Source organism: Amblyomma americanum, chromosome 11 (genome assembly GCF_052857255.1).
Source record: "Amblyomma americanum isolate KBUSLIRL-KWMA chromosome 11, ASM5285725v1, whole genome shotgun sequence".
Classification (NCBI taxonomy): Eukaryota; Metazoa; Arthropoda; class Arachnida; order Ixodida; family Ixodidae; genus Amblyomma; species Amblyomma americanum.
In genome coordinates, this window is record NC_135507.1 from 66,800,848 (window position 1) to 66,810,726 (window position 9,879).

General features: G+C 45.2%; 1 long non-coding RNA gene across 2 annotated transcripts in view; it reads left to right on the plus strand.

The window, feature by feature from the left end:
* The window catches only part of LOC144110320 (uncharacterized), a 95,958-nt gene extending 89,827 nt beyond the window's left edge, over window positions 1–6,131 (plus strand). For both annotated transcript variants that reach the window (XR_013309805.1, XR_013309804.1), the window contains exons 2-3: window positions 1,854–1,906; window positions 4,445–6,131. This is a non-coding gene — a long non-coding RNA (uncharacterized LOC144110320). The remainder of the gene's footprint in view (window positions 1–1,853; window positions 1,907–4,444) is intronic.
* The last annotated feature ends 3,748 nt before the right edge of the window (window positions 6,132–9,879 follow it).

A 9,879-nucleotide genomic window follows, 5' to 3' on the forward strand; every position in this document is an offset into this window, starting at 1 on the left:
AAGGTCATCTAACGGTGAGGGTGGGAACTGTGCGAGAGCCCTCTTATGCTACCTATGACATCAAGGCTTCCAGAACCAAGGCGCCCCTTAAGCTATCAGCAGACAAGGCAAAGGAAATGAAGGGCTCGTTTGAGAAATGTACAAACCAAGCCAACAGTCACCGAAACCAAGCTGCACATGGGAATGTTTCTAGTTATTTTTTACAAATCTGAAGTGCTGTTAATAGGGTAAATATATTTAGATTAATCTGTAGCTTACAGAAAATTACTAATAAAGCAGCAGAAAAAGCAACCATGCTGCCGGTGGGATCCGAACCCACGGCCTCAAAATATCGCATCTGCATCTGGTGCTATGCCAACTGAGCTACCAACTGAGCGTATAATCACCGTTCCCGCTGCCTTGAGCTCCCAAGCAAGGCAGCCGAAGTGGAGAAAATGAGCAATCAAATTTAGCGAAACGGTGCCAGTTCTGTCTTGATCAGTGAGCATTTCTGGCACGCAAAATAGTGCGTCGAGCGCAAAGATAATTTAATATGGTGTACAGAATTACTACGAAAGAAGCAAGCGTTGCCATTCGTCATGCTCGGAATAATTTCTTATATCCCTTAAAAAATCAGAAGCTGCAGTACTGAAAGGTGCAACTTTCGAGTAAAGGCGATAGCGTTTACAAATTAAAAGACATCTTGTCTTGTGGTAGGTGTTTTAGTTTCAAAGGTAGCAGTCCCTCCGATTGAAAATAATGGAAGGGATCACCCATGACTAGATATCAAACTGGGAAAGCCAAGCTATAACAATCCTTGTTTTACAGCACCTTCGGAAACGGTTGACCATTTATCTCTTTTTGTTGCAGAACGCGGTTTTTGTGGTAATCACAAAAAATCACAGTAACCGCTACTCAAGGCCCGTTTCTTCGACTGAGCATCGTTCTTTTAGTAGTAGTCGTCGGCGTGATTGGAGGGTACGAACCACGGTAACCATGCTAAGAATGTATTCAATGTGTATCATAGCAGCCAGGTTCACTCACTGTAATGAACTCTGTGTGTGAAAGAAGACGACGACCCTGTGGTGTGAACCTCGTTCGCAGCCCGAACGCTGGGTAGAACCGTTGTGGCGTATTGCAAACTCAGCGTGTTGCACACTCAGTGAGCCAGAACATCCTCCTACAAGTGGAACGAGGAGGAGGAGAATTAAGCTTTCATCACTCACTATGCAACTAGAAAGAGCAAACACAAAGCACCACGCAGGCCGGTCCTAACTCCTTAAAGCACGTGCCAGATGGCAGTTCCTCTGCCTCGTTACTCGTGCCACTGTATGAATGACCTGCCGAAACACATGCATAAGGCTCATCTTTCAGAATCCCGCTGTGGGCCTACATCTGCTGCAACACGTATCCAGCAAATTCTGGGGACACAAGGTGTACAGCCGGCCAAATCTTTAGCTGGCGTGCGCGACCGCCGCTTTTTCTGCGCTCCTGTGCTTTGCGACGAAGCAAACTTGCGGAAGGCTCGATTTTAGGCACGGGCTTAGTGAGCCTGTGCTTAGATTTGATATTTTCGAAAGTTTGTTCCGCCATGAGCTGCAGGAGCACGGAAAAAGCGGCCGTCGCCCGCGCCAGCTAAAGATTTGGCCGGCTGGTCGTCCTTCAATACTATCAAGCACGAGGAGATAAGGATTGCTCGTATAGAAATTATATGTGAAACACAAATATAAGCTTCTAGTGGCACATAAATCCACATCACTCATTAATTGGTCACAATCTGTATATCATAAGTTCAAATTTCCACAACATGTGTCTTCGAATATGGTGTTAAGCGTTGCTAATCGTCCTGTTTTTTCGTTTCTTTCCTAATGCAGAATATCCGCAGGCTACCTTACTTGTGGACAAGAGCAAGGCTTTCCCGAGAAAGGTAAAAATGCCTGATCTCTCAAGTCTCAACTTCCATATCAAATATGGTTTCTGGAGATATAATTCTTATGTGCATTACTACCTTCGCGTCCGCGTTACTGGACCTCAGATTTACCAAAAAGCGACCAAAGGCTTTCTAAATTTGAAGAAGACAGTATTAGTGCGTCGGTTACAGGTTCCCAGATGTTTTCTTAGTATTTATAGGAGCTTTTATATATTTTATTAAGGACGCTGTAGCTATAAGCTCATTGCGAGCAAGTCAAAAGCGGGCGACGTGCAGCCCTACAGCTGTACATGCATTGCTAGTATGGTAATTACAGAACATGTAGATTTAAGCACGCTGGCAACACAAAGCACATGTAAATAGGAGGAGCAGCACACGGAGCGTAATAGATGGCAATGTCTGCATCAAATATTTGCAATAAATGACTTCAAGCTAACTCAAAAAGGAAACGCATTACACAGCACGTAAGATGTGGTAATGACTGCGAGAAAGTAATCAAAGTAAACGAAAATGCATAAATTATATCATATTCTAAACGTACTCATTCCCACTTGCTTTTGCTAAAAGACCGAGAACATATGGAGAAGGCTTTAATATCGGTCATGGTAACGGCCATATGAACAGGGACAAAGATGGCAGGCGATGGATATTCTAAGATACAGAATAAATTGGCGCGAAATGCTAAAACTAATTCCCCCACCTCCCCGGAAAAAAGCTACCAACCTGACACCAACCTGGTCGGCCCTTATACTCATGCTGTGCTACTGGAAAATGGCTGCAAATGTGTCTCGTGGAGAATCTCGATGCGACCAAAGCGACACTCATTTGGCGAGGGCGCCACGCTATTTCCGTGGGAATGTCTTTTCGAGAACTGTATGAGGACGAATAAAAAACTTCGGAAATTTTTTACCTAAACCTAGTGCACACAAGGGGTGTGCAGAGTACCGCGTGGTCACGAGAGGAGATAAAACTACATGGTTCGTCGAGTCACACCTTTGTTTCCTGGAAACCTTGCTGGTTTCTGCGTTCAAGCGCGTAAGGTAACGCCAGTGATTTACACGGAAAGTAAATTGTTCTGATCAGGATGCTAAAACAAGTAAAAGAGCAGAAAATAATGTTTTCATGACGACGGTACAAAGCAGCCGTACACAGGAAAAAGGAAAAAGAACTGGTCCTTCATTTAACCACACTATGATAGGCACCGGGTAACAAATTCACGAATGGAGTCCCGATGGTCGTGGTCAGTCGATTGTAATGTTTCATAATACTTAACGAATGCGGAATAAGGGAACATCAAATTTCCGCAAGAACCAAGCTTTTCTGCAAAAAAAATAAAACTTGAATCCTGGAATGTATTCCTGAACAACCCAATTTTATTGATCTTGAGTTCAAAAGATATCGCCTGCTTTCGCGCCCTTAATAGCACAAAAACAAACAAGAGCACGAATGGCTCAGTTCATACTGCTGTCTTCTTCACAGGGGATATAAATGCGCTGCATTGGAATCGCAGGCAACGACCACAAGTCTGAAGTTATAGTCTAGTCAATGTCCTTTCAACAACGACGTCTTTCCTCAAATCACTATAACACTATTAGCGTACATGTGGATAGCAGAGAGATAATGTTCCATTGTCATAATTCTTGGTGTGTTAGAAAAGGAACGAGAGTGGCAACAGTTTGGAGAGAACGACAATGCTGCCCTCACTCCCGTCATATGGCAGTTAGGATAGATTGTGACCACGACTCAGCACCTGTTTGAACTTACTGCAGTTGTACACGAGAGTTGACAGCGTCTGAAGTTGTGGCATTCAAGTGCGTTATGAATATGTACCGGCAAAATTATGAACAACGTTCTGCCATCAAAATGTTTTCTGGATCTCGGCAAAGCTATTACTGTAACCTAAGATAAGTTGAAAAAAGGCTTTTAGAGAACATTTTCTAGTCATGAAACAAGTGTTCATATGGCACAAATTCTTTTTACAAGGCCGAGAAGTGGATGACGAAGATCGCCCGGGATGACCTTCAACAATGAGTTAATTAAAATTGAAATAAACGCTAATTTGTTTTGTTTTTTCAACGTCAAGGGAGCGTCCACAAATCGCTGCACCTCCAGGACAAATTCTAAAACTTTTTATCGTGAAGTCCAATGAAGGACTCAAGAAACGCATAGCACATGTGCGACGAGGCAATGCACGGACATGGATCCTTCACCATGCCAACGCACCCTATCATACGGCAATGTCCATCAAGAATTTTTTGAAGAAAAAGCATTCGTTTGGTTGCTCAGCCACCCTATTCGCCGTTTCGCTTTCCGCTTTCTAATCAGTTGTCTTTAAGAAATATTTCCCTATTAATCTCGAGCTCATGAACACCACAAATAAAAAAAAATCCACTATGATTCTGTGTTTCGGCGACTTTTCGCTTCCGTCATGTCTGTAAAAACGAGCCCCTCATTTTTCTTCACTTGTCTGCTCAATATTTTAAATAGTAGTAAAGCAAACGCCTCAGTACAACCCTTCTCCTTCGCTCTATGTAGGTTCGCAGATTTTTGTTTTGCCTCGTGGGAACCCGCAATATTCTCCAAACCTTGGAAGGGTAGCCCCGCCTTATCGACCTCCACCTCCATATCCGGGGCTTCCAGGCGCACGAGGACGTCCGCAGCTACCCCAGGCGCCGCAATTGCCGCACCCTCCAGCCCGTGGGCGTCCAGGACGAGCACCGGCAGGTCATGGAGGACAAAGGCAAAATGCTCCACAACAGGGTCAAGGACAACGGCCTTCGCGGAGTCCGCCGCGTTCCCCTGGGCGGCGTCCACGCTCACACTCAGCTTCCTAGTGATGATGATCAAGACAGCCTATACATACGGCACTTGGTTTCCGGATAAAAGTTCTTCCTTCACCTGTTATTACGCCCCAGATAGGTTTGTTTCAAACCAAGTGATTTCAAGAAAAAATGCCACTGCTGAGAACATTTTGATTTTGATAGAATAAACGCGCTACACTAGGAAAGAGACGACAAAACAAAAGGAGTACACAGGACAAGGAGGTGCGTACAAATATGACACAGCTAGCGGCAAGGTATCGCTTGCTTTTATGTGAATTGAACATGTGCATGGATTGTATTTATGTACCCTCTTGCCAGAATGAACCTTAGTTGTTGGTGCGCTTTTGTCCTGTGCGCCTCGTTTTGTTTTGTTTTCTCTTTCATAGAGTAGCACGCCTATTTCATCTAATTGTACAACCAACTAGCCCCGATTGCTGCCTGGCTTGCAAGAGAATGGACTGAGCTTATGTTAGAGTACTGTTTTCACATAAACGATGATTTTCACGGGTTTATTTGTGGGCAAGTGCAGATGTGTTTAAGAAGCTGATGGCAAAGACGTGGCTTCTTTGCAGACGTCTGATGATCGTAATTGTATGAACAAATGCGGACTTTATCGACATCGCGATGCAAATTTTTGCCAAATTTAAATATTTGCAAAAAATTTCGAACGAAGTCAGACAGTTCTTGCAGAGACGTAAAAAGAGCGCCGCCGGTCTTGGTAACGCATGCGACGAAGTTTTCCAAATTACAAGGAAAAAGCACTTATTTCGCTCTAGTTTTAGACCAACTATTTTTACTAAATCGTGCTGCGTACGAAATTAAGAAATTGAAGAACGGGCACTTATAGCGATTCTCTTCTTTGGCAGAAATAATGAGAAGTTCGAAAAAAATTTTACTTTTCTTGAAATGCTCGATTTTCGGCAGAATTTAAGGCCAAGTAGTGTTCCTTCATTTGTACTCCCGAATTTCTGAAAAAATAACATCTGAAAACAAAGAACTCCTTTAGGCAAAGTAAATAGTAAAAAAAGAATTGCGGCTTTTGTAGATTCCTAAATTAGCAATTGATTTTCATTGAGAGCGTGCACGCTACGGATCTGAAAAAATACTTTTTAAACGTCCTCGTAACATTTTGATCTTGTTTATTTGGCTCGCAAAAAAAGAGAGCATAACACTCTCATTTCTTCTAGCGCAGGACAAGCAAAACGCCACTAAAGACCCACCAAAGCCAGTGTAAGGTTACTGACTGAACTGCAAATTGCACACGTCAAATATTGCGATGTAGGAATTTTTAAAGAGCCATTACTTCCTGATCGCTAAAACTGCCGCTCACTCCAATTACATTCTAAATGGCTAGATCAAACTTGACGTTTTTGAATAAAGCACGTTTTGGAACATATACCATTTGTCCACAACAGCGTCGCTTGTTTTCTAGTGGCTGCAATAAATATTGGCAACAAACAACTACCCGTGTAGAACAAAGTCAGCTGTGAAGTCAGGCCCACTGAAGGTCTAATGTCGGCCTTCCATATGAGCCCGGTGAGACCAGTGTGGGTTCTACAATGCGGGCCCTAGTCGGTCACCATTGGGCTGCCTGTAAACGCCCCAATCGGCCTCACTTGGAATAGAAGCAGTACTCCATGCGAGGCTGCCCTCAATGTACCTGCACTTATCGTTGCCCTGGCTGCAGGACACCACGATTCAGAGATCGCAACAATCATAAAAGATGCTCGATTGATATAGTTCAAAGATCGGAAAGAATTTGAGGATTCCAGGGGTGATGTGGATGCTGTTTTCGAAAGGAAACCACATTGTCGGCGTTTTGACATTTTTAGGACGCCAGAATGCATCAGTTGTGGACAAGTTAGCATCGATGAAGACCCTGGTAAGTCGATGAGGGCGGTGAAGATGGACTAGGCCACTGTCACAGGTGTAGTTCATGAGGAGCTTCGATACAATTCTTATTTCATGCTGAGAGGACCGTTCTTGTCCGAAAAAAAACAACGAGAACCGCATGACCAGATCTAAGTGCCTCCTGCACAAACTATAACACCCAGAGGAGCCTGGAATGTTGTGGTTTTTATCCAATGAAAAAAAAAACTTCGACCAGCACCAGAAGCTAAACTGCAAAAGTTATCGGAGGCTCAGTCTCTGCCCCGAGGACGTTCCAATTGTCATGGGCACAAAGGTTCCAGCATCCACGGTGGTCCTGTATATTGTCAGCAGTGAAAGAGACGTGATACCTCAAAATGTTTTCATTCAAGAATGCAGATACCGTGTTGTTGAATAACCTGAGCTATTGACCACGGATGTGAAGCCATGGATAATTTCTTTTGCAGGAGGGAGACCGTGTGTTTTTCAGCAAGACCCTGCGCCATGCCAGACAGCCTATGTAACTAAAAAGGGGTGGACAAAATCTTCAACGACCATGTTACTCCAAACATGCGGCCTTCCAGCTACGCAGATGTCAACCCAATCGATTACAAAGTATGAGGCCTGGCTTTGCGGGAGTCGAACAGGAACTCATACAACACCAATGCAGCTCTCAGAGAGCGGTTGTTGATGCAATGTCTAATGTTCCGAAGACAATTCTCATCACTGCCTTCTGTCGATTTCGAGAGCGTGTGGACTCTGATTGCTGCTCTCGGAGGTATCATTGAACGATGGCGCTCACTGCATGTATAGCCACTTGTGCATCATGTTATCTTATCATTAATGAACTGTTTTTATTTTACCTCCCTGTTTATGTGTGGACACAACTTTGTTCTCAAATACCTGCTCCTCCCTATAGCAGAGATTAGCACACGAAAAGTTAATATGCGTGTATATCGCATTATAGTAGCGTAAATTAGTGTACATATTTCTTGCGGATCGCAAACCTGGGACGTATTATTTAGTTGATAACAGAATGAGGTATTCGGAAACTTTGGCAGAGTACGACAAAACATAACAAAACCGTGTTAGTTCTACAGCTACGAAACACAAGATAAATATGTTTCCTGATTTCGTGCGATGAGTGGCGACGTGCACTTGGAAGAGTTTGAGGAAGAAGTCCATCTTTTTTCTCTTCGTTTTTGGAGAAAGATCCAAATATGCAGTCACATTGTGGACACGACGAAGCATGGTGCATGAATGACGCTTTATTGAAGAAGGCGAGCGGTTATATAGGCAAGCGGTTAGATAACAGAAATGGGGGCTGCTTCTGTCCGGCTAGGCGCGTGTGCATGACTTGCACTACGTCACATCTCCCCTCTCTCTCTTTTTTTTTTTAATCGTCGAATCAAGTAGAGTTTCAGAACTCAGGCGCCGGGTATCTTCGTGGTGGTTGGCGCTTCCGTTCACTCCTGCGGAGTTGTGTAGATTCGGATGTCCCTGTAATGTCTGGGACTCCCACAGCTGGCAGCGGCGCGGGAGTCTTGTGGTCTGGAGACGAGGGAGGAGGAGCCGGATTGAGGTGTTCTCTTGTGCGCTGAAACTGTTGACCCTCTTCCGTTTTGACGATGTAGGCACGAGGAGTCTCAGCCCGCTGTACGACCGTGACAGGGGACCATGATCTTGAGGGCACATTGTACATAGTTGCGGTCGAGCCAGTGCGAAGCTCTGGAAGAGGCCGTGTACCTCTGTTGTAGAAGCAGCGTTGCTTGCTCCTGATGTCTTCTAGCCTTCGTCGCACGGTCTTGGGTGGCACTGTTTGTGGCTGTAGGTGGCTGGTTGGTACAGGAAGCAGCGTTCTTGTCTGTCGGCCCATGAGCCTCTGCACAGGGGACTTCAGAGAAGAGTCTCGAGGTGAATTTCGACACTCAAGCAATGCTGCACAAAACTCCGTGCTGCCGAAACGGAACCGCCTTAACAGCTTCTTAGCTTTATGTACTGCTCTTTCTGCCATTCCATTCGAGCGGGGATAGTACGGACTAGACCGGACGTGTTGCAGGCCAATCTTATCGGCGTAATCCTTGAACTGTTGGCTACTGAAGGGTGGTCCGTTGTCTGTGCAAAGTCGCCTTGGGAAGCCATGTGTTGCGAAGATGTCATTGCATGCTGCAATAACCTTGTTGGCTGACGGCGCTTGCACAAGCCTGATTTCAAAAAAGAAAGAGTAGAAGTCAACAACGACTAAGTACTCGGCACCGTTGTGATGACAAATATCAGCTCCTATTGACTCCCAGGGCAGAGTTGGTATCTCGTGACTTAACAGCGGTAGTCGCGCATTTCTTGATTTGTACTTTTGGCATGTTTGACAGCGTTGAGCGACTTCCTCAATATCGCTGTTTATACTTGGCCAAAAGACAACGGTTCGGGCGCGTGCCTTCATTTTTTCTGCTCATGTGTGCGCAGCATGAAGAGAAGCCAGTACCTCACTGCGCAGTCTGGCAGGAATGATAAGGCGATTGCTCCGGAACACAAGGCCGGATTCAGTATGCAGCTCGTCGCGGAAGCTCCAGTAGCTGCGTAGCTCGGTAGTGACGTCAGCCTTGTCAATGGGCCACGCTGTGCTTGCATACTGGCGAAGTTTCACCATGCTTGGGTCATGGTCCGTCTCCCGCAGAACTTGCTCCAGGCGCCTGTCTGAAGCTTGAAGACAAGCGATAGTGTTAACGTGGAAATGCGCGCAATGTTCTACGAGCTGTGCTTTATTAGGAAAACGTGATAACGCGTCAGCGATGAACAGTTGTTTTCCCGGAGTATACTTGACATTTATATGGTATTTTTGTAGGTTTAGACGCATACGCTGCAGGCGGAGAGGGCACTGGCATAATGGCTTCTTGAAAATCATTTAGAGCGGCTTGTGATCAGATTCCACAATGACTTCTGGCTGCCCGAAAATGTAGTCCTTGAATTTTTCACAGCCGTGGACGATTGCTAGCATCTCTTTCTCTATCTGCGCGTACCTTTGCTGTGCTTCTGTCAGCGAGCGAGATGAGTAAGCTAAGGGGTGTCCATCCTGCATTATCACAGCGCCAATTCCGTTTTGGCTGGCGTCTACAGATAGGGTGATTGGTTTGCCCTTCTGGTGCTTCGCGCAGTGCTTCAAAGCTTTTTTGATGTCTGTCTTCCCAAACCCATGCAGCATTCTTTTTTAAAAGTTCTCGGAGCGATGCTGTAAGCGTTGACATATTAGGAATGAAGCGGGAAACGAAGTTCACCATACCC